The sequence below is a fragment of the Neofelis nebulosa genome, chromosome 3 (assembly GCF_028018385.1).
Source record: "Neofelis nebulosa isolate mNeoNeb1 chromosome 3, mNeoNeb1.pri, whole genome shotgun sequence".
NCBI classification, from domain to species: Eukaryota; Metazoa; Chordata; class Mammalia; order Carnivora; family Felidae; genus Neofelis; species Neofelis nebulosa.
The window spans coordinates 48,472,019-48,497,116 of NC_080784.1; the positions used below are offsets into that span (position 1 = coordinate 48,472,019).

General features: G+C 36.9%; 1 non-coding gene across 1 annotated transcript; it reads right to left on the reverse strand.

The window, feature by feature from the left end:
• Positions 1-19,590: 19,590 nt before the first annotated feature.
• LOC131508164 (U6 spliceosomal RNA) lies at positions 19,591-19,694 on the reverse strand. The gene has a single exon (XR_009259875.1). It is a non-coding gene; the product is annotated as a U6 spliceosomal RNA (small nuclear RNA).
• Between the last annotated feature and the right edge of the window lie 5,404 nt (positions 19,695-25,098).

A 25,098-nucleotide genomic window follows, 5' to 3' on the forward strand; every position in this document is an offset into this window, starting at 1 on the left:
CAGCTCTCACTACTGGAGAGAGGCAGAGGGCAATGAATGGTCAGACTGTAGAAAGCTCCTCCAAAGCCCTAGATTCCGTCTTCATTTTTTCAGCTCCTAAGGAGGCTGGTGCTCACTGGGAAGGGCCACCCCTATTGACTCCACTTCCACAGACCTCCAGATGCCAATGAGTGGTGCTGAGTTAATTTGAAAAATAGCTTATATGGCTTTTTGTCCTCCTCCTCTAGTTCCCGAGAAAAATTCCCAGAAGAGGGCGCCTGGGTGTCTCAGTCAGTTGAGCTTCTGACCAGCTCAGGTCATGATCTCATGGTTCCAGGAGTTCAAGCCCTGCATCAGGCTCACTGCTAATAGCATGGAGCCCAGTTTGGATCCTCTGTCTCCCTCTGTGTCTGCCTCTCCCCTACCCTCACCTCCTCCGTCTCTTTGTTTCTCTCTCTCAAAAATTGACATTAAAAAAAAGAAGAACAATTCCCAGAAAATACAGGTAATCTTTAAAAGGCACGTTTTCCCCAGTTTTATTTTTATCTCTAAGGCTTCATATAAATGTCTCATCTGAAATTTTAAGTATTTGAAGCATTAGTTTAGAGAAAGACAAGAAAAAAAAAAGCCAAGGTTTATAAAAGGTTTCAATAAACTAACATAAATGAAAAAGAATGATTTGAACTTACTACTTTCTTCATGGCATTGGTCTTAAATGTTTTCCATCTACATTTGGCAGGGAAAGGATCATGAGGGAGAGGAGAAAAAACCAAACTAAGGATAAAGGTGTCATTAAACCTATCCCAGGTTAGGCGAGAGGAAGTCCTTGGAGAAAAACAAGCCTTAATAGCTTTCAGAATTCTAGTGCACAAGGTGGAAGTGTGAACCAGGGGCACTCAAGAGTCAGCCTCAGTGGGACACATGGCCACAGAAACGCACGTATCCTGATTTCACCATACTTGAAAATCTCTGTATTCCCAAATGCTTCTCAAATTTCTACTGTTGTCTTAAACTTCACCATTAGAACTTTTGCTGTTTGACTTAAGGGCTTTTGCCATTGTGATGTTTCCCAGGTCACAGTGTAAGCCTTTATACAAACACACAAAACAGTTGATCGGATACGTTCATAATAGGTTATTTGTCTAAGGGGTGAACGTGTGAGGACAGAACATTAGACAACCGAGACACAGATAAAAAAAGTAGAATGAAAATTAAATATTGAAAATTATTTTTAAATCCATATTACTATATCCAGCTATGTCAGAATGAAATTATTATGGATGCTTTGAATTTTCATCTAGGTCAGACTTTTGATTTTGAAACCACAGTGAAGAGGAGAGATGCCAAAAACCTTGGAGATTAGCAAATTATGTCCCTGGCTTCAAAAAAGAAGATAAATTTCAGCAAATTATAATAGACTACTGAAGACAATGCTGATTAATTTAGTGCAGCTTTATTGAAATATAATTTACAAACCCCATAATCCACTCAAAGTGTACAATTCAGTGCCCTTTGGTGCATTTATAAAGTTGTGAATCCATCACCACAGTGAGTTTGACATTATCCCAGAAAGAAACCTCACACCATATCATTTAGCTTCACACCTCATCTCCACAGTCCTTTCAGCCCAGGCAACCACTAATCTATTCTGTCTCTATAGATTTACCTATTCTGGATATTTCATATAAATGGGATTTAAACTGATTCTTTTAAAAATTGTTTTTAGGAGAATTTGGTGATTCATCATTTATATATAACACCCAGTGCTCATCATGACAAGTGTCCCCCTTAACACCCATCACCCATTTACCCCATCCATCCACCCATCTCCCCTCCATAAGCCCTCAGTTTGTTCTTTATCATTAAGAGTCTCCTATGTTTTGTTTCCCTCTCTCTATTCCCCCTCTACCCATACATTCATTTGTTTTGTTTCTTAAGTTCCACATTTGAGTGAAATCATATGGTATTTGTCTTTCTCTGACTGACTTATCTCACTTATTATACTCTAGCTCCATGGCCACATCATCACATATGGCAAGATTTTATTCCCTTTGATGGTTGAGTAATATTCCATTGTATATATATACCACATCTTCTTTATCGATTCATCAGTCAATCAGCATTTGAGCTCTTTCCACAGTTAATTGTTGATAATACTGCCATAAACATTGGAGTGCATGTACCCCTTTAAATATGTATTTTTGTATCCTGTGGGCAAATACCTAGTAGTGCAATTGCTGGATCATATGGTAGTTCTATTTATAACTTTTTGAGGAAACTCCATACTGTCTTGCACAGTAGCTGCACCAAAACTGGTGTATGCCAACAAACAGTTCATTCCAAACAACACTGTAAGAGGGTTCCCCTTTCTCCACATCCTCGCCAACACTTGTTTTTGTGTTCTTAATGTTAGCCATTCTGACAGGTGTGAGATGGTATCTCATCATGGTTTTGATTTGTATTTTACTGATGATGAGGGATGTTGAACATCTTTTCATGGATCTGTTAGCCATCTGGTGTCTTTGGAAAAGTGTCTATTCATGTCTTCTGCCCATTTCTTAACTGGATTATTTGTTTTTTTGGGTGTGATAAGTTCTTTATAGACTTGGACACTAACCCTTTATCTGCTATGTCACTTGCAAATATCTTCTCCCATTCTGTCAGTTGTCTATTAGTTTTGCTGATTGTTTTTTCGCTGTGCAGAAGCTTTTTATTTTGAAATCTCAATAGTTCATTTTTGCTTTTGTTTCCCTTGCCTAAGATATATGTAAATATCAACAAGGGTATTACTTTCCTGGGGGGAAACTTTTAAAATACTCTAGTAAACTAAAACATTAGTCCAACATAAGAAACTCAAAATGGACAGGTTGTGGCATAAAATAACAACCAATTACACACAATGTTAATCATCACTAAAATGTTTATAAATTATAGCAAACATCTAAAACAATTCTTAAAGAAGATACATTACAAAATACACATTATTATTCATAAAATCCAAATCTAAAATTTCAGCTCCTAACAACAAAACGGATAGAGAAGGAGCAACCAAAAAGGAAACAAGGAACGTTAGGTACTTTTTCATCTTAGTACAAGGAAGAGTTAAGACACCATGATTAGAAGGGAAAAATAGGTTCAACATGCTTTGTAAAAACTTCCAGCCTTCTGTGGGTGAAATAGGTGAAGGATATTAAGAATATACATATCATGATGAGCATATCATGAGTAATCTACAGAACTGTTGAATCACTATATTGTATGCTGGAAACTAATATAACACTGTATGTTAACTATACTGGAATTAAAAAAAAAATTCAAGGCTTCTAGAAATAAGAAGTAAATATAGTCTAATTTAGAGAGAGGAAAAAAGTCAAAGAAAATTTAACTTTTAAAAATGATAGACAAATGGAAACATTAAGGAAGTTTAACCAAATGGTCCCCATCTCCTGTCCCCAGGCCCATTTCACATTATTCATAGTTCATTTTAAGCTTCACTTCCTTCCATGGGGTGGGGGGGGGGGGCTAATTTGGGACAAGACTTTATCTTCAGATTGAGATAAATCCCCTAAGCCTGAACTCCCACACCTCTCTCGGCTTCTGCATTATTAACATTAATCACACATGTAACTATTTAACAGCCCCTCCAAGGAGTGCAGAGAATATGTCTATCCTGCTCACAGGTGTATTGTATACAAAAGACATCCTATAAATGCATGTTAAGTGATTGAATAATAGATGCATGCTTGATCACAAATACAGAATGAGCCAGCAAGATTTCAGAACAAATATACAAATTCATCCATTACATGGAATATATAAGAATCTATTAAAAGTCATGGTTTTTGTGTGAACATTTGTTGGTATGGACAATACTCATGATGAAATATTAAATGAAAATTCAATCCAACAACAGAAGTGTGTACTGATAATTCACACAGAGAGAGCCAAGACTGAATGAAAAAAAGGAGAGAGGGAATGGGGAAGGAAAGGTTGGAAAGAATTCTAGTCAACATTCACTATTTCTGGAAAGTTATATAGGAGTGTCTTTTTTTATCACAAAATTATATTTTCCAAAAAAAGTTTCTTGTTGTATGTTAGAAGAATTCCAATTATTAAATTACTTTAAAAATTTTTACCTTTTATAGTACCCTTACTCCCCTTTTGTTCTTACCTTCCTTTTATTATTTGACTTGTCAGTTTAGAATGATTATCTTTTATTTATTTATTTATTCATTCATTCATTTTAATTTAATTTTTAATTTTTAATTTTTTAAAATTTATATCTGAATTAGTTAGCATATAGTGCAACAACGATTTCAGGAGTAATAATTACCCAGACTCGTGTTAAAGAGATTTGCTCCTATATTTTCTTCTAGAAGTATCATAGTTTTGGGTCTTATATTTAGCTCTTTAATCTATTTTGAGTTAACTTTCGTGAGTGATGTAGTATATGTGTCCAGTTTCATTCCTTTGCATGTGAATATCCAATTTTCCAAGCACCATTTATTAAAGAAATGATCATTTCTCCATTGAGTATTCTTGACTGCTTTATCATTTTACAGAAGTAAAAATGCCGTTGGAATCTTGGGAGGGATTGTATTGAATCTATAGATGTTTTTCAGTAGTGCTGACATTTTAACAATATTAATTCTTCCAATATATGAACATTGGATACCTTTCCATTTGTTTCTGTCTTCCTTTATCATTGCCTTGTACTTTTCATAGTAGATATCTTTCACCTCTCTAGCTAAATTTGTCCTTAAGTATTTTATTTTTTAATGGTATTATAAATGAGATCATTTTTTTTCTTTTTCAGAAAATTTGTTTAGTCTATAGAAATGGAACAGATTTTTGCATGTTAGTTTTCTATTTTTTTTAATTTTGTTTTCTATTTTTAAAAATTTACATCCAAATTAGTGAGCATATAGTGCAACAATGAATTCAGGAGTAGATTCCATAGTGCCCCTTACCCATTTAGCCCATCCCCTCTCCTACAACCCCTCCAGTAACTCTCAGTCTGTTCTCCATATTTATGAGTCTCTTCTGTTTTGTCCCCCTCCCTGTTTTTATATTCTTTTTGTTTCCCTTCCCTTATGTTCATCTGTTTTGTCTCTTAAAGTCCTCATATGAGTGAAGTCATATGATTTTTGTCTTTCTCTGACTAATTTCACTTAGCATAATACCCTCCAGTAAAATGATTATCTTTTTTTACTACAACCATCAGTGAGTTTACATTATTTTCCCATTTTCACTCCCTTTTTAAAATTAATTTTAAAAGTGGAATTCTTTGTACTTTGTGAGATCATATTTACATGCTCTTCTTTCAGCTTTTCCCACATCTTTGATTTAGTCTTACATCTCTAATTAAATATACTGATTGCTCACTGTCCATCCTTTTGCCCCAGATTTCACATTATCTTCTGGTTGGATGAAGACCAACCTGGTAGTTTCCTCCAGAAAGACTCTTAAGAACAGTGCGAGTTATTTCAGGTGTAAATCATTGACAATGGCCTTGACAGTTGAACAGTAGCTTACTTGGGTAGACCACCCTTGGCTCATACTCCCTTTTACTTGAGTTTCTTAAAAATGCTGTTCTATGAAGCCTTGCTTTGTATGTTGATTTTGAGAAGTCTGATCTTAATAATATTTTCTTACTTTGATCTGTTAGTGTGTAAATCCTGAAAATTTTTGTCTTTAAATTGTAATAGTTTTACTAGGGTGTACCATTTATTTAAAATCAATCTTTCCAGGAACTCACTGGACCCTTCTAATATGTAGATGCAGGTCATTTTTTTTTTTTTATTTCAAGAAAGTTTTCTTTGATTAAAACTTTTTTCCTGATTCTGGTGTATAATTACATATTTTTACATATATAAAATTCAACCCAAAATAAGTTTTAATTTAAATTCCAATTAGTTAACATACATTAGTTTCAGGTGTATAATACAGCGATTCAACAATTCCATACATCACCCAATGCTCATTACAACAAGTGTACTCTTTAATCTCCATTATCTACTTAAACCATCTCCCCAGCCACCTCCCTTCTGGTAACTATCAGTTTATTCTCTATAGTTAAGGGTCTGTTTCTTGGTTTGCCTCTTTCACTTTTTACCCATTGCTCATTTGTTTTGTTTCTTAAATTCTGCATATGAGTGAATCATATGATATTTGTCTTTCTCTGCCTGGCTTAATTTGCTTAGCATAATACTCTTTAGCTCCATCCATGTCATTGCAAATGGCAAAATTTCATTCTTTTTTATGGCTAAGTAATATTACACTATTATATATATAATATAATATATATATATTATATATATTATATTTTATATATATATATATATATATATATATATATATATATATATATAGACACACTTTGGTACTTTGTGGTCCTTGCAACATTTCACTCACAGAATCTCCCTTAGGATTGCTTGTAGGGCTGGTTTAGTGGTGATGAATTCCTTCAGTTTTTGTTTGGGAAGACCTTTATCTCTCCTTCTATTCTGAATGACAGACTTGCTGGATAAAGGATTCTCGGCTGCATATTTTTTCTGTTCATCACATTGAAGATTTCCTGCCATTCCTTTCTCACCTGCCAAGTTTCAGTTGATAGGTCTGCCACTAGTCTTATGGGTCTCCCTTTGTAAATTAGAGCCTGTTTATCCCTAGCTGCTTTTAGAATTTTCTCTTTATCCTTGTATTTTGCCAGTTTCACTATGATATGTCATGCAGAAGATCGATTCAAGTTACGTCTGAAGGGACTTCTCTTGGATTTCAATGCCTTTTTCCTTCCCCAGATCAGGGAAGTTCTCAGCTATGATTTGTTCAAGTACACCTTCAGCCCCTTTCTCTCTTCCTCTTCTGGAATTCCTATGATATGGATATTGTTCCGTCTGATTGCTTCACTTAGTTCTTTAAGTTTTCTCCCCTCATACTCCTGGATTTTTTTATCTCTCTTTCTCAGCTTCCTCTTTTTCCATAATCTTATCTTCTAATTCACCTATTCTCTCCTCTCCCTCTTCAATCCATGCTATGGTTGCCTCCATTTTATTTGGCACCTCATTTATAGCATTTTTTTAGCTCCTCATGAATATTTCTTAGTCCCTTGATCTCTGTAGCAATAGATTCTCTGCTGTCCTCTATGCTTTTTTCAAGCCCAGCGATTAATTTTATGACTATTATTCTAAATTCTTGTTCCGTTATATTGCTTAAATAGTTTTTGATTAATTCGTTAGCTGTCGCTACTTCCTGGAGTTTCTTTTGAGGAGAATTTTTCCGTTTCGTCATTTTGGGTAGTCCCTGCAGTGGCTCCCAACTGCAGGGCACCTCCCCTGTGCTGTCTAGAGTAACTTGTGTTGGTGGGCAAGGCTGCAGTCAGACCTGATGTCTGCCCCCAGCCCACTGCTGGGGCCACAGTCAGACTGGTGTGTACCTTATCTTCCCCTCTCCCAGGGGCAGGACTCACTGTGGAGTGGTGTGGCCCCTGTCTGGGCTACTTGCACACTGCCAGGCTTGTGGTGCTGCTTCAATGGGATCTGGCATATTAGCTGGGGTGGATCCGCAAGGTGCACAGGGGCAGGAAGGGCAGGAGGGGCAGGCTTAGCTCACTTTGCCATGGGTGGTCCTCTGTGGGAGGGCCCTGCAGCACTGGGAGGGAGGCAGAGCTGACAGAGAGATGAATCCACAGAAGCAAAGTGTTGGGTGTTTGAGCAGTATAAACAAGTCTGGTGATGTGAACTAGTTCCCTTTGGAATTTCAGCTGGGGGTAGGAGAGGGATATGGCGCTTGCCAGCACCTTTGTTCCCCTATGAGCTGAGCTCTGTCATCTGGGGCTCAGCAACTCTCCCTCCTAGTGTCCTCTTGCCCTCCCTGCTTTCCAGGAGCAGAGCTGTTGACTTTTAACATTCCAGATGTTAAGTCCCGCTGGCTGTCAGAACTCACGCAGTCTGGCCCCTCCGTTTTTGCAAGGGGCTCTGCCTTGCCCAGTGGGCTGCCCCTCCACTGCCCTGGCTCCCTTCCACCAGTCCGTGTAGCATGCAGCACCTCTCCACCCTTCCTACCCTTCTCTCTGGGCCTCTTGTTTACGCTTGGCTCTGGAGAGTCTGTTCTGCTAGTCTTCTGGTGATTTTCTGGGTTATTATACGTAGTTTATGTATACATATATTTTATATATATGTATATTTTATATATATGTATAGTTTATATATAGTTTAACATATATATTAATTGAAATATGACTATATGTATAACTATACGTGTATATAGCTATATATATAATCTATTCAGCAATTGGATACTTGGGCTGTTTCCATATTTTGGCTATTGTAGATAATGTTGATATAAACATTGGGGTGCATGTATCTCTTTGAATTAGTATTTTTGTATTCTTTGGGTACATACCTAGTAGTACAGTTGCTGGATCATAGGGTAGTTCTATTCTTAACTTTTTGAAGAACTTCCATACTGTGTTCCACAGTGACTGTACCAGTTTACAGTCTAACAAACAGTGCAAGAGGGTTCACCTTTTTCCACATCCTCACCAACACCTGTTGTTCCTTGTGTTGTTGATTTAGCCATTCTGACAGGTGTGAGGTAATATTGCAGTTTAGATTTGTATTTCCCTGATGATGAGTGATTTTGAGCATTTTTTCATGTATTTGTTGGACATCTGTATGTCTTCTGTGGACAAATATCTATGTCTTCTGCCCACTTTTAATTGGAATATTTGTTTTTTTGGGTGTTGGGAGGAGATAATTGCAAGTAACATATCTGATGAAGGGTTAGTATCCAAAATATATAAAGAATTCATAAAATCCAACACCCCAAAATGCAATCAACCGTTTTAAGTGTAGAGTTTGATGATTTTTGACAATGTACCCACTTGTATAACCCATGTAACAGCCATCACAACCAAGATGTAGGACTTTCTCACAACTCAAGGAAGTTATTTTGTGCCCCAACTTTAGTCAACACCTTCCCCTGAACATACCTGCAACATCCTAATACTCCATTCCTTGGCTGTAAATATGCACTGATTTGATTTCTGTCACTAGAGATTAAATTTTATTTTTCTAGAATTTCATGTAAATGGAATCATACAGTATGAACTGTATTGTGTCTGGCCTCTGTTTTTATCTTGTTTCTGTTTTATCTTGTTTCTCTTCCTCAGTGTGGTTTTAGAATTTATCCATATTTTTACATGTGTTTGTAGTTTCTTCTTATTAATGAGTAGTACTCCATTGTATGTATATATCACAATTTGTTTATGAATTTACGCAGTGATACACATTTGTGCTGTTTCACTTTTTAGCTATTAAGACTAAGCCCGAGGGGTGCCTGGGTGGCTCAGCCCATTAAGTGTCTGACTTCAGCTCAGGTCATGATCTCACAGTTCCTGAGTTCGAGACCCATGTCAGGCTCTTTGCTGACAGCTCAGAGCCTGGAGCCTGCTTTGGATTCTGTGTCTCCCTCTTTCTCTGCCCTCCCCTGCTTGCACTCTGTCTCTCTCTCTCTTTCAAAAATAAATAAACCTTAAAAAATTTAAATTTTTTTAAGCCTTCTATGAACACTTGTGCACAATTCTTTGTGTGAACATAGGCTTTTCTTTCTCTTGTGTGAAATAGGAGTGGAATTGCTAGATCCTGCAAGTGTAAGTGCACATTTAATTTTATAAGAAACTGCCAAACTGTTCTGCAAAGTTCTTGAACCATTTTTCATTACTACCAACAGTGTATAAGTATTCTGGGTGCTCTTTTTCCTTGCCAGTGCTTTGTCTTTTCAGTGTTTTGTTATTCATTTGTTTTTTGCTTTAGCTATTCTAGTGGGTCTGTAGTGGTATCTAATTGTTTCAATTAGCATTTCCCTGATGACTAATGCTGTTCAACAACTTTTCATGTAATTATTGGCCACTTGTATAGCTTGTTTGTGAGGTTTCTGTTCAAATCTTTTGCCAGCTTTGGGGAGCTGTTTGTCTTCATGTTATTGAGTTGTAATTTTTTTAATATTTTCTGCATACAACTCCTGTATCATATATATGTGTTACGAATATTTTTCTCTCAGTCTGTGCAGCCTATTAATTACCTTTAGAAGATTGGGCATTTAAAATTTGATGAAATCCACTTTATCTTTTTATTTTATTTTATTTTATGTTCCCTGTTTCCTAGGTCCTAAGGAACCCGAGTCTTGCCTTGTCCAAGATCATAAGGTTGTTTTCTATGCTTTCTTCTATAATTTGTATAGTTTTAATTTTTATAATAGGTCTGTGCATTGAGACATTATTTTGAATTAGTTTTGTGTATGATGTGAAGTAAACCTTGATGTCTGCTTTTTAAATGGATGGATATCCATTCATGCAAGCACCATTGGCTGAAAAATTAATCTTTTCCCTCATGGAATTACCTCTGTGCCTTTGTCAGAAACCAATTGGTCATAAATGTGTAGGCCTGCTTCTGAATCCTTTTTTTTGTTCCATTGATGTAAATATCCTTTTTTTCCTTTAGGGTAAAACCTTACTCTTTTTTACTTTGCTTTAGTGTAAGTCTCAAAGTCAAGTGAAGTCCACCAGTCAGCTGCTACTTCTCATCTAGTGAGTTTTAACTTTCTGTTACTGTATTTTTCAGTTATATAATATGTATTTTGATAAATTTTTTGTATTTCTCTATTGATATTCCTTATCTGTTCACTCACCTTCATCATCTTTCCTCTAGTTCTTTGTATATTTTTCTTTTAACTCTTTGAATATACTTATAATTGACGCCTCGAAGCCTTTGTGTGCTATATTGAAGAGCTGCTTCTGCCCAGATTATGTTTTAATTGACTGTCCTTTTTTTCTGGGTATGAGTCACATTTTTCTTAATTGTTTTTCATGTCTCACAATTTTTCTTTGATAAGTGGATAATGTAGATGATATGTTATAGTGACTATGAATTCTGTCGGGTTCTTCTGAGGAATGTTGGCTTTTTATTTTAACAGTTAACTTACCTGGGTTCAAATTAAAAAAAATGGCTCCCTCACATGTGAAAAAGTTGATATCTTAGTTTTTCTCTTATAAGTTCCATCTGGCAATCTCATGTGTGTGTCTCCATAATTTGTGGTCAGCAAAGATATTAGGCAAATTTTAATGTCAGCTTCCTCAACTCAGTTGTGACAATAGGACTCTTCTAGAAACACTCCAATTCAGGGCTAATCATAAGGTTCACCTCATTTGCTTTACTCCTCACACAGATTACACTCCTTCAGTATATGAATTGTGAAAACACTGTCATTTATTCTCTCCAGTTTTCTCGTTGTTAAGACTGGAATGTAAGTCTAGGTCTTGTTCACCCATTGGGGCCAAAAGTAAAACTCTCTGGACTACAGTTTTATACACAAACAATACATTGTTTGACAATCTTCTTTATGGATTCTATTTATTTTTATATTAGATCTTCTCTGCCTATATTCCATTTTAATAATTTTCTTTCTTTTTTTCTTTATTTCATTTATTTGTTAATCTGTCTGTATTCACTTATTTTCATTTCAAAACAAATTCTCATTAGTTTTTACCTTGTTCCTCATTTATGACTTTTTCTTTTTTTTTTTTTTTTTGTTTTTTTTTTGTTTTTTGTTTTTGTTTGTTTTTTGTTTTTTATTTATTTATTTTTTAATATATGAAATTTACTGTCAAATTGGTTTCCATACAACACCCAGTGCTCATCCCAAAAGGTGCCCTCCTCAATACCCATCACCCACCCTGCCCTCCCTCCCACCCCCCATCAACCCTCAGTTTGTTCTCAGTTTTTAACAGTCTCTTATGCTTTGGCTCTCTCCCACTCTAACCTCTTTTTTTTTTTTTTTTCCCTTCCCCTCCCCCATGGGTTTCTGTTACGTTTCTCAGGATCCACATAAGAGTGAAACCATATGGTATCTGTCTTTCTCTGTATGGCTTATTTCACTTAGCATCACACTCTCCAGTTCCATCCACGTTGCTACAAAAGGCCATATTTCATTCTTTCTCATTGCCACGTAGTATTCCATTGTGTATATAAACCACAATTTCTTTATCCATTCATCAGTTGATGGACATTTAGGCTCTTTCCATAATTTGGCGATTGTTGAGAGTGCTGCTATAAACATTGGGGTACAAGTGCCCCTATGCATCAGTACTCCTGTATCCCTTAGATAAATTCCTAGCAGTGCTATTGCTGGGTCATAGGGTAGGTCTATTTTTAATTTTTTGAGGAACCTCCACACTGCTTTCCAGAGCGGCTGCACCAATTTGCATTCCCACCAACAGTGCAAGAGGGTTCCCGTCTCTCCACATCCTCTCCAGCATCTATAGTCTCCTGATTTCTTCATTTTGGCCACTCTGACTGGCGTGAGGTGGTATCTGAGTGTGGTTTTGATTTGTATTTCCCTGATGAGGAGCGACGTTGAACATCTTTTCATGTGCCTGTTGGCCATCCGGATGTCTTCTTTAGAGAAGTGTCTATTCATGTTTTCTCCCCATTTCTTCACTGGGTTATTTGTTTTTCGGGTGTGGAGTTTGATGAGCTCTTTATAGATTTTGGATACTAGCCCTTTGTCCGATGTGTCATTTGCAAATATCTTTTCCCATTCCGTTGGTTGCCTTTTAGTTTTGTTGGTTGTTTCCTTTGCTGTGCAGAAGCTTTTTATCTTCATAAGGTCCCAGTAATTCACTTTTGCTTTTAATTCCCTTGCCTTTGGGGATGTGCCGAGTAAGAGATTGCTACGGCTGAGGTCAGAGAGGTCTTTTCCTGCTGTCTCCTCTAAGGTTTTGATGGTTTCCTGTCTCACATTCAGGTCCTTTATCCATTTTGAGTTTATTTTTGTGAATGGTGTGAGAAAGTGGTCTAGTTTCAACCTTCTGCATGTTGCTGTCCAGTTCTCCCAGCACCATTTGTTAAAGAGACTGTCTTTTTTCCATTGGATGTTCTTTCCTGCTTTGTCAAAAATGAGTTGGCCATACGTTTGTGGGTCTAGTTCTGGGGTTTCTATTCGATTCCATTGGTCTATGTGTCTGTTTTTATGCCAATACCATGCTGTCTTGATGATGACAGCTTTGTAGTAGAGGCTAAAGTCTGGGATTGTGATGCCTCCTGCTTTGGTCTTCTTCTTCAAAATTACTTTGGCTATTCGGGGCCTTTTGTGGTTCCATATGAATTTTAGGATTGCTTGTTCTAGTTTCGAGAAGAATGCTGGTGTAATTTTGATTGGGATTGCATTGAATGTGTAGATAGCTTTGGGTAGTATTGACATTTTGACAATATTTATTCTTCCAATCCATGAGCAGGGAATGTCTTTCCATTTCTTTATATCTTCTTCAATTACCTGCATAAGCTTTCTATAGTTTTCAGCATACAGATCTTTTACATCTTTGGTTAGATTTATTCCTAGGTATTTTATGCTTCTTGGTGCAATTGTGAATGGGATCAGTTTCTTTATTTGTCTTTCTGTTGCTTCATTGTTAGTGTATAAGAATGCAACTGATTTCTGTACATTGATTTTGTATCCGGCAACTTTGCTGAATTCATGTATCAGTTCTAGCAGACTTTTGGTGGAGTCTATCGGATTTTCCATGTATAATATCATGTCATCTGCAAAAAGCGAAAGCTTGACTTCATCTTTGCCAATTTGGATGCCTTTGATTTCCTTTTGTTGTCTGATTGCTGATGCTAGAACTTCCAGCACTATATTAAACAGCAGCGGTGAGAGTGGGCATCCCTGTCGTGTTCCTGATCTCAGGGAAAAAGCTCTCAGTTTTTCCCCATTGAGGATGATGTTAGCTGTGGGCTTTTCATAAATGGCTTTTATGATCTTTAAGTATGTTCCTTCTATCCCGACTTTCTCAAGGGTTTTTATTAAGAAAGGGTGCTGGATTTTGTCAAAGGCCTTTTCTGCATCGATTGACAGGATCATATGGTTCTTCTCTTTTTTTTTGTTAATGTGATGTATCACGTTGATCGATTTGCGAATGTTGAACCAGCCCTGCATCCCAGGAATGAATCCCACTTGATCATGGTGAATAATTCTTTTTATATGCTGTTGAATTCGATTTGCTAGTATCTTATTGAGAATTTTTGCATCCATATTCATCAGGGATATTGGCCTGTAGTTCTCTTTTTTTACTGGGTCTCTGTCTGGTTTAGGAATCAAAGTAATACTGGCTTCATAGAATGAGTCTGGAAGTTTTCCTTCCCTTTCTATTTCTTGGAATAGCTTGAGAAGGATAGGTATTATCTCTGCTTTAAACGTCTGGTAGAACTCCCCTGGGAAGCCATCTGGTCCTGGACTCTTATTTGTTGGGAGATTTTTGATAACCGATTCAATTTCTTCGCTGGTTATGGGTCTGTTCAAGCTTTCTATTTCCTCCTGATTGAGTTTTGGAAGAGTGTGGGTGTTTAGGAATTTGTCCATTTCTTCCAGGTTGTCCAATTTGTTGGCATATAATTTTTCATAGTATTCCCTGATAATTGTTTGTATCTCTGAGGGATTGGTTGTAATAATTCCATTTTCATTCATGATTTTATCTATTTGGGTCATCTCCCTTTTCTTTTTGAGAAGCCTGGCTAGAGGTTTGTCAATTTTGTTTATTTTTTCAAAAAACCAACTCTTGGTTTCGTTGATCTGCTCTACAGTTTTTTTAGATTCTATATTGTTTATTTCTGCTCTGATCTTTATGATTTCTCTTCTTCTGCTGGGTTTAGGCTGCCTTTGCTGTTCTGCCTCTATTTCCTTTAGGTGTGCTGTTAGATTTTGTATTTGGGATTTTTCTTGTTTCTTGAGATAGGCCTGGATTGCAATGTATTTTCCTCTCAGGACTGCCTTCGCTGCGTCCCAAAGCGTTTGGATTGTTGTATTTTCATTTTCGTTTGTTTCCATATATTTTTTAATTTCTTCTCTAATTGCCTGGTTGACCCACTCATTCGTTAGTAGGGTGTTCTTTAACCTCCATGCTTTTGGAGGTTTTCCAGACTTTTTCCTGTGGTTGATTTCAAGCTTCATAGCATTGTGGTCTGAAAGTATGCATGGTATAATTTCAATTCTTGTAAACTTATGAAGGGCTGTTTTGTGACCCAGTATATGATCTATCTTGGAGAATGTTCCATGTGCACTCGAGAAGAAAGTATATTCTGTTGCTTTGGGATGCAGAGTTCTAAATATATCTGTAAAGTCCATCTGATCCAATGTATCATTCAGGGCCCTTGTTTCTTTATTGACTGTGTGTCTAGATGATCTATCCATTTCTGTAAGTGGTGTGTTAAAGTCCCCTGCAATGACCACATTCTTATCAATAAGGTTGCTTATGTTTATGAGTAACTGTTTTATATATCTGGGGGCTCCGGTATTTGGCGCATAGACATTTATAATTGTTAGCTCTTCCTGATGGATAGACCCTGTAATTATTATATAATGCCCTTCTTCATCTCTTGTTACAGCCTTTAATTTAAAGTCTAGTTTGTCTGATATAAGTATGGCTACTCCAGCTTTCTTTTGGCTTCCAGTAGCATGATAAATAGTTCTCCATCCCCTCACTCTCAATCTAAAGGTGTCCTCAGATCTAAAATGAGTCTCTTGTAGACAGCAAATAGATGGGTCTTGTTTTTTTATCCATTCTGATACCCTATGTCTTTTGGTTGGCGCATTTAATCCATTTACATTCAGTGTTATTATAGAAAGATACGGGTTTAGAGTCATTGTGATGTCTGTATGTTTTATGCTTGTAGTGATGTCTCTGGTACTTTGTCTCACAGGATCCCCCTTAGGATCTCTTGTAGGGCTGGTTTCGTGGTGACAAATTCCTTCAGTTTTTGTTTGTTTGGGAAGACCTTTATCTCTCCTTCTATTCTAAATGACAGACTTGCTGGATAAAGGATTCTCGGCTGCATATTTTTTCTGTTTAGCACACTGAAGATATCGTGCCAAGCCTTTCTGGCCTGCCAAGTTTCAAAGGAGAGATCAGTCACGAGTCTTATAGGTCTCCCTTTATATGTGAGGGCATGTTTATCCCTTGCTGCTTTCAGAATTTTCTCTTTATCCTTGTATTTTGCCAGTTTCACTATGATATGTCGTGCAGAAGATCGATTCAAGTTACGTCTGAAGGGAGTTCTCTGTGCCTCTTGGATTTCAATGCCTTTTTCCTTCCCCAGTTCAGGGAAGTTCTCAGCTATAATTTCTTCAAGTACCCCTTCAGCACCTTTCCCTCTCTCTTCCTCCTCTGGAATACCAATTATGCGTATATTATTTCTTTTTAGTGTATCACTTAGTTCTCTAATTTTCCCCTCATACTCCTGGATTTTTTTATCTCTCTTTCTTTCAGCTTCCTCTTTCTCCATAACTTTATCTTCTAGTTCACCTATTCTCTCCTCTGCCTCTTCAATCCGAGCCGTCGTGGTTTCCATTTTGTTTTGCATTTCATTTAAAGCGTTTTTCAGCTCCTCGTGACTGTTCCTTAGTCCCTTGATCTCTGTGGCAAGAGATTCTCTGCTGTCCTGTATACTGTTTTCAAGCCCAGCGATTAATTTTATGACTATTATTCTAAATTCACTTTCTGTTATATTATTTAAATCCTTTTTGATCAGTTCATTAGCTGTTGTTATTTCCTGGAGATTCTTCTGAGGGGAATTCTTCCGTTTGGTCATTTTGGACAGTCCCTGGAGTGGTGAGGACCTGCAGGGCACTTCCCCCGTGCTGTGGTGTATAACTGGAGTTGGTGGGCGGGGCCGCAGTCCGACCTGATGTCTGCCCCCAGCCCACCGCTGGGGCCACAGTCAGACTGGTGTGTGCCTTCTCTTCCCCTCTCCTAGGGGCGGGATTCACTGTGGGGTGGTGTGGCCCGTCTGGTCTACTTGCACACTGCCAGGCTTGTGGTGCTGGGGAGCTGGCGTATTAGCTGGGGTGGGTAGGCAAGGTGCACGGGGGGGGAGGGGCAGGCTTAGCTCACTTCTCCTTAGGTGATCCACTTCAGGAGGGGCCCTGTGGCAGCGGGAGGGAGTCAGATCCGCTGCCGGAGGTTTGGCTCCGCAGAAGCACAGAGTTGGGTGTTTGCGCGGAGCGAGCAAGTTCCCTGGCAGGAACTGGTTCTCTTTGGGATTTTGGCTGGGGGATGGGCGGGGGAGATGGCGCTGGCGAGCGCCTTTGTTCCCCGCCAAGCTGAGCTCTGCCGTCCGGGGGCTCAGCAGCTCTCCCTCCCTTTGTCCTCCAGCCTTCCTGCTTTCTGAGCAGAGCTGTTAACTTCTGACCTCCCAGACGCTAAGTCGCGCTTGCTGTCGGAACACAGTCCGTCCGGCCCCTCCGCTTTTGCCAGCCCGACTCGGGGGCTCTGCTTGGCCGGCGAGCCGCCCCTCCGCCCCGGCTCCCTCCCGCCAGTCCGTGGAGCGCGCACCGCCTCGCAGCCCTTCCTACCCTCTTCCGTGGGCCTCTCGTCTGCGCTTGGCTCCGGAGACTCCGTTCTGCTACTCCTCTGGCGGTTTTCTGGGTTCTTTAGGCAGGTGTAGGTGGAATCTAAGTGATCAGCAGGACGGGCGGTGAGCCCAGCGTCCTCCTACGCCGCCATCTTCCGGAACCAGTTCCTATGACTTTTTCTTTAATTTTCTTGTTGATTTCAATCAACTCATTTCTTTTCTTGCTGATTTGTCTATTTTGTTCCTAAAATGTGAATTTGTTGTATAAGCATTATCTTCAAACACTTATTTTAGGGTATTTTATTCAGTTTGAGTGTTGTCTTATAACTCTAATTTCTGCTTCATGATTTGTTCTTTTGGAGGAATTTTCCTTAGATATACTGTTGTCATTTTCTGTTTTTATCTTATAGTAGCTTTACATGGAAATATCCTAATTTTATTTTACCCATTTTATAAACAGTGTTCCTATTTCTAAAGCACACTTTTCTGTTTAATAAAGTTACTTTGTATATTAATTTTTAAATTTAAAATTTTTTAATTTGAGCATAATTGACAATGTTATATTAGTTTCAGGTGTGCAATACAGTGATTCACCTTTTCTATATGTAATGCTATGCTCACTACAAGTGTAACTACCATCTGTCAACATACAATGCTATTATAATATTATTGACCATATTCTCTATGCTGTGCCTTTTAGTCCCATGACTTATTCATTCCATAACTGGAAGCCTATAGCTACCACTCCCCTTTACCCATTTTATCCATCCCCTATACCCCTTCCCTCCAGCAACCATCAGTTTGCTCTCTGTTATTTATAGGTCTGATTCTACTTTTTGTTTTTTTCATTCATTGTTTAGATTCCACTTATGAGGAAAATCATATGGCATTTGTCTTTCTCAGTCTGACTTATTCCAGTTAGCATAAAATGCTCTAGATCCATCCATGGTGTCACAAATGGCAAGTCCTCTTGTTCTTTATGGTGGTGTAATATTCCATCGTGTATATATATCACAAGATAGTATTCATTCATCTATTAATGGACACTTAGATTGCTTCCTTATCTTGACTATTGTAAACATTGCTGGAATAAACATACATACATCTTTTGGAATTAGTGTTTTCATTTTTCTTTATAAATACCCTCTAGTGGAATTACTGGATCATGAGACATTGTTACTTTTAATTTTTTGAGGAGTCTCTGTACTGTTTTCCACAGTGGTTGCACCAATTTACATTCCCACCAACAGTGCATGGGTGTTCACTTTCCTTCTTATCCTCTTCAACACTTGTTATTTCTTGACTTTTTGATACTAGCCATTCTGGCTGGTGTGAGGTGATATTTCATTGTAGTTCTAATTTGCATTTGTCTGATGATTACTGATGTTGAGCATCTTTTCATGTGTCTGTTGGCTATATGTTTTCTTTGGCAAAAAGGTGTATTCAGGTCCTCTGCCCATTTTTAAACTGTATCGTTTGTGGTTTTGGTGTTGAATTATGTAAGTTCTTTATATATTTTGGATATTAACCCATCACTGGTTATATCATTTGTAAACATCTTCTCCCATTTTATAGGTTGCCTTTTTGTTTTGTTGGTGGTTTCCTAAACTGCACAGAAGCTTTTTAATTTGATGTAGTTCCAATAATTTACTTTTGTTTTTGGTTCTTTTCCTGAGTAGACATATCTAGAAACATGTTTCTATGGCTAATGTCAGAGAAATTAGTGCCTGTGTTCTCTTCTAAGATTTTTATGGTTTCAAGTCTTTCATTTAGGTCTTGAGACCATTTTGAGTTTATTTTGGCTTATGGTGTTAGTAAGTGGTTCAGTTTCATTCTTTTGCTGTTCAGTTGTCCCAGCATCATTTATTACAGAAATTGTCTTGTCGCTATTATATATTCTTGTCTCCTTTGTCACAGATTGACTATGTAAGTGTGGGTTTATTTCTGGGCTTTCTGTTCTTTTCCACTCACCTATGTGTCTATTTTTGTGCCAGTACCATACTGTTTTGACTACTGCAGCTTGGTAGTGTATCTTGAAATCTGGAATTGTGATAACTTCATCTTTGCTGTTCTTTCTCAAAATTGCTTTGGTTAGAAATCCATACAAATCTTAGTAGTATTTGTTTTAGTTCTGTGAAAAATTCTGTTGGTATTTTGATAAGGATTGCATTGAATGTGTATATTACTTTGGGTAGACTTTTTTTTTTTTAATATGGAATGCTTCACGAATTTGCGTGTCATCCTTGTGCAGGGGCCATGCTAATCTCTGTATCGTTCCAATTTTAGTATATGTGCTGCCTAAGCGAGCACTGGGTAGACATTTTAACAATATTAATTCTTCCAGTCCACAAGCATGGAATATCTTTACATTTGTTTGTGCCATCTTTCTTTCATCAGTGTTTTATATTTTGCAGAGTATAGCTCTTTTACCTCCTTCATTAAATTTATTCAGAGGTATTTTATTATTTTTGTGTAATTGTAAATGGAGCTGTTTTCTTAATTTCTCTTTCTGCTACTTCATCATTAGTATATAGAAATCCTATCAATTTCTGGCTATTAATTTTGTATCCTGCAAATGTACTGAATTCATTTGTTACTTCTCGTAGTCTTTTGGTGGAGTTTTTAGGGTTTTCTAAGTGTAGTATCTTGTCATCTGTACAAAGTGACAGTTTAATTTCTTTACCAATATGGATGCCTTATTTTTTTTTCTTGTCTGATTGCTGTTACTAGGATAAAGTTACTTTTTAAAAATGGATATATTTTATGTTGGTGGTGGTGGAAGGAAAGGACTCATGTCTTTTTTTTTTTTTTTTTTAAATTTCAAGAGCTCTATTTGTTTCTCTTAATTCCTTCTTTGGCTTCACTACCAGTTTAAATGGATGTCTTCTCCATTCTACTTACCTGCCTCTCCCCCCGAAATGTTCTTTGTCCAAGGCTTCCACCTCAGGACCTATGTATTTTCAAATCTTTTACTATATCTAGGACTTTCACCCATCATGTTTCAGATCTGTGTTCAGTGTTGGAGTTTTCTGTGGTAACTTTAGGTTTGCTTTGTCCATGCCCATGCCCCCTTTTCTCTTTTCCTGTTTTCTATGCAGTTTCTTCAGACTTAGCCCTTTTCTCCAGACACAATCTCTTGAGGTGATAGTCAGAAGTTTAATAGTAGCTGTATTGGTATTTAATAATGATTTCTCTATATACAGATAATTTAAAGCCCATAGTATTCTCCCAGCTTCAGGGTGGTTTTATCTGCACTTCATTTGTGTCTCTGCTACTTTGCAGACTTTGTGAACCTATTCTGATTCTGATAACCATCTTTAAACTATGGTCAACTGCACTATTTCCCATGCGATTCTGCAATTTTCTACAAGAAATATTTATACATTTCATAATAAAGGATTAATCAAATAGTTTCCCCAAGTTTCAGCAAGGCACATTACATTTTTTTCAAGTCATTGTAACTTTGGGAATGAGATAACTAAATAATCCTAGCTGACAATACAGTAAGGTAAATGTGAAACCTTTTAAATAACCACACTTAAAAAATGTAGATCTTAAGGATCATGTCAATTATGAGAGAAAGCTAGAGATCAAAAGGTTATGTTACTGGTCCTGTTCCGTCTGATGTTTTAATCAATAACTTAGATAAGGGTTTAAAGGCATTTGTTTCAGATATTGTAATGACATATCTTGAAAAAGATACCAATACTTTTGATTACAGAAATAACATTTAAAAAGAATCCTAAGAGGATAGAAAATGGATTAAAGCCCACCAAACTAAGTTAGCACAGTGTTTTTTTGATTATTTTAGATAAGAGAAAAAAATCAATTGTATGAATTTAACACGTGATGAACTTGGTTTGTCAGGAATTCATATGAAAAAGACCTGACATTTCTAAATAATTATGAACATAATATAAATCAACAATATGATTAATCTGCACAAAAAAGACCAAAACAATGTTAAGTTTTGCTATTAGGCTGTTGTGGGAGAAGCAGCTATAAAGTACATTTTAGTATGGATTTTGCCAGAATACCCAAAGATTTTGAAGTCATGGCATTTAAAAAATAATATGATAAGTTTGGTTTGGGGAGGAAATTGCTTATGATATCTGCGAGAGGATAGTTAAGTGCAGTGGAAGCTCTAGAAGATGATCCTAGGACTATGGTTAGAGATGATTGGGATAAGAAGACATTTCTAAATATTAAATAAACTCAATCATGATAAGTAAGCACTTTCCTGTGAATTCTGTAAGCTCCAATCACTATAGATTATTAAGCAATGTCTGCTTATATTTTGTGTATATGCTTTGTTTTGGAGGTTGCACAGAGATGACTTCTAAGATCTTTGTCAACTTTAAAAGTTAAGTCTATGATACTGTGCTTACATAAAACAGAAAACAAAATAAAAGTACTTTGAAGTCTATATATGACTACAGAGATAAAATTGGTAAGGAACTCCTTCCTCTCCACTTGCACAGGAAGCTACAGTCAGATTTATTAGACATGTTGAGAAAAACAATCATAAAATCAGTTTTAGTTTGGATTTGATCTGCAAGTTGCTGCATATAGGAGACCATAGTGAGATAAAATGCCAGCCCTTCCCTTCAGCGTAATGTATATTAGACTTCTGAGGAGACACAACATATGACAGTGTAGGCCTGGTTAGAACAAGGATGTCATGTCTGGGTCTACAAATTACTTGTAGAAGTATTCTCTACACTTCCTACACAGTGAAAGAGTCTCTTGAAATTTTGGAAGTTACAATGGAGATAACTAGAATTATACAAATAAAGTTTTTAAGGGTTTATTGCTTAGTCTGAACTTTCTGTAAGGAGAGAGAAATGGAAAATGTTATGCAATTTACCATCAAAACTGTGAAGCACCTGGGATTTTACCATACCCTTAAGCTAGTAAATTATCCCGCTGCAGAAAGAAGACAAATAACCTCTGGGTTATAGACAAAGGACAATTAATTACTCATAGTAGCCAGAGACTCAGCGTTTTCTTGCACTGGTGCCCTACACCCCAGTTTCCACAAGGTGATATGAAGAGAGCCGGGTGACACCTGTATATGTGTTGGGTTATATCACAGGAAAGAAACCTTGAATTTAGGAAACATGCATCTTTTATACTGGATACCAAGCAAACCTTCCTGTTTCTCTCAAGGAAGACACTATATCCTCCAATGCTGCTTGCTATGCAAACATTGTTGAAAATATAGCTCAAAAAAATAAGCAGTCAGTGTCTCTGCTTATAAGATATGCAGAAATAAGAAACCTATGAATAATTGTCTCCCAAAACTGAAATTTCATGGCCACCATAATGAAGCCACTTTCTATTGGAAATCAGGGATAAGGAAGAATGACCCAGGATAACATAGAAAGAAAAGAAAGACTATGACCAAACAAAGATCTATTGTGAAGGACATTTGACTAGGATTATTACTAATTTCTACAAAGAAGGGATTAGGCAATACAACCAGAACCATGTTAAATATTACTCTCAGTATTGCCTATTCTACAGTCTGCACTTCTGTCCTTTCATTTTTCCACACACACATGCTCTAGTAAAGTCAATCCATCACGGACATTAAAGAATTTTCAGTTAATCCTTTTTTTTTTTCAATTAAAAAGTTCTACATATATTGTTATAAATAGCTATCTTAACTAGCTGGAACCCAGGTAATGATTTCAATCAAGATTCTCATGCCAAAGAATAGGCATAATTGGTAAGAACCCTGTGATTCTTAAATTTTGAGTGAAAGGGTACACACACACACACACACACACACACACACACACACACAGCTCTGGGCACCATCTTACAGAATTCTGTTTTTTCTCTTTGAGTAGTTGTAAGGTAGGTCTCATAAACCTGGTTTTAAAATAGCCACCAGTGATTTTCATGCTGCTCTATTTGAACAATGATTTGAGAACTAAAGCTGGAGGCAGCATTTCCTATTAAGTCTTAGTGGACTACTATTACTAAGGCATATTGAAATGTAAGGCACTATGTGAATGGAAGGCATTGAGGTATAAATATTGGAAAATACTTTTTCAACATTATTAGGCTGTGTCTATGTGCATTAGTGTAGGTGTATTTGAGTGAGGACCCTCTGGAAGTGGGATAATGGAAGGAGGCAAAAGTGGGATGGGGATCCAGAAAGCTTCCCATTTAGAAGAGATCATTGAGTCCTTGCTTGATGATAATGGGGAATATCGATGGTCAAGTTCATCATAATTAGTTCAGAGTTGTTAATTTAATATAAGTCATTCAGACACAGGTGCTGTTTTATTTTACCTCTGATATTGCCATTGGAAACTTAAAAGTGTTACTGTTTCTTTTCTCAAACCTCAGTTTGCAAAAGCACTGACTGGTTTATATGAATTATTAGGAAATCTGTGGTGAAGAGTCAGACCTTCATTTTTAAAATCAGGGATCAGAGTAAAAGGTTTATAGGTATCATTTGCCTTCTATAGGAAGTACTCAGGACCCTTCAACTGGAGAATGTCAGTAATGCAAAGGATGCTTTGTATCCAATAATATGTCCATGACTTTTAGGTCTACAGTTCTGAAAGAAAAAGCAATAATAAGACACTTTAGACAGGGAGATGAGACCCTCCTTTAAAATTCTCCCTTTCAGGGGCGCCTGGGTGGCTCAGTTGGTTAAGCATCCGACTTCGGCTCAGGTCACGATCTCGCGGTCCGTGAGTTTGAGCCCCACGTCGGGCCTTGTGCTGACAGCTCAGAGCCTGGAGCCTGTTTCAGATTCTGTGTCTCCCTCTCTCTCTGCCCCTCCCCTGTTCATGCTCTGTCTCTCTCTGTCTCAAAAATAAATAAACGTTAAAATAAAATAAAATAAAATAAAATAAAATAAAATAAAATAAAATTCTCCCTTTCATGCCTGCTTGAAGGGACTAATCATGTGTATTTCCTGACAAGCAATGCTTTAGTTTTTATTATACTTTGCTTCTGATCTACAGTAAAAAATATAATTTAAAGAGCTACATGAAAACTTTATTTCAGTTTTTCCTTGTGGATGTTTTCTATTTAAATATAAATTAATTAGGAAAACAGGTTTTCATTTTTACCAAAAAGGGATCAATTATACTGAGTGCATGGGAGATACTTTTACAAATAATTATTTTATTTACATTTTATTTTTTCCCCTAATATTTTATTATAAAAAGTTTCAAACATAGAAAAACATAGAAGGGTACAGTGAATACCAGTATAACTACCAATAGGTTCTTCGGTTAACTTTACTATATATGCTTTCTTACATAACTATCTGTCCCATTGCTTACCCACAAATCCATTTAAGTTTTTTGATGCATTTTAAAGTAGGTTGTAGACTATAAATAAATTTTAAAATCTGTTTGATGAAATGCATGCTGAAGTGTTTAGGTGCCTCTAAATGCTTAAGCATACATAGCATTAACTATGGTTCAACATTTGTTTATTGTTTTTAAGATAAAAATTTTATATAACTATATGTGAAAAAAATTAGTGTATGACTGATAGATTTGGAATCTGCATACATCCATGAAAACCAAAATTCCTTTAAGAAACAGAAAATTTCTATTACACTTGGAAATTTCTTTATGCCTTTTGCTCATCAATACCTACCCACCTGCCCTCAGATTCAAATACGATTCTTTTTTCCACTGTAGATTAGCCTTGCCAGTTCTAGAACTTTATATAAATGGTA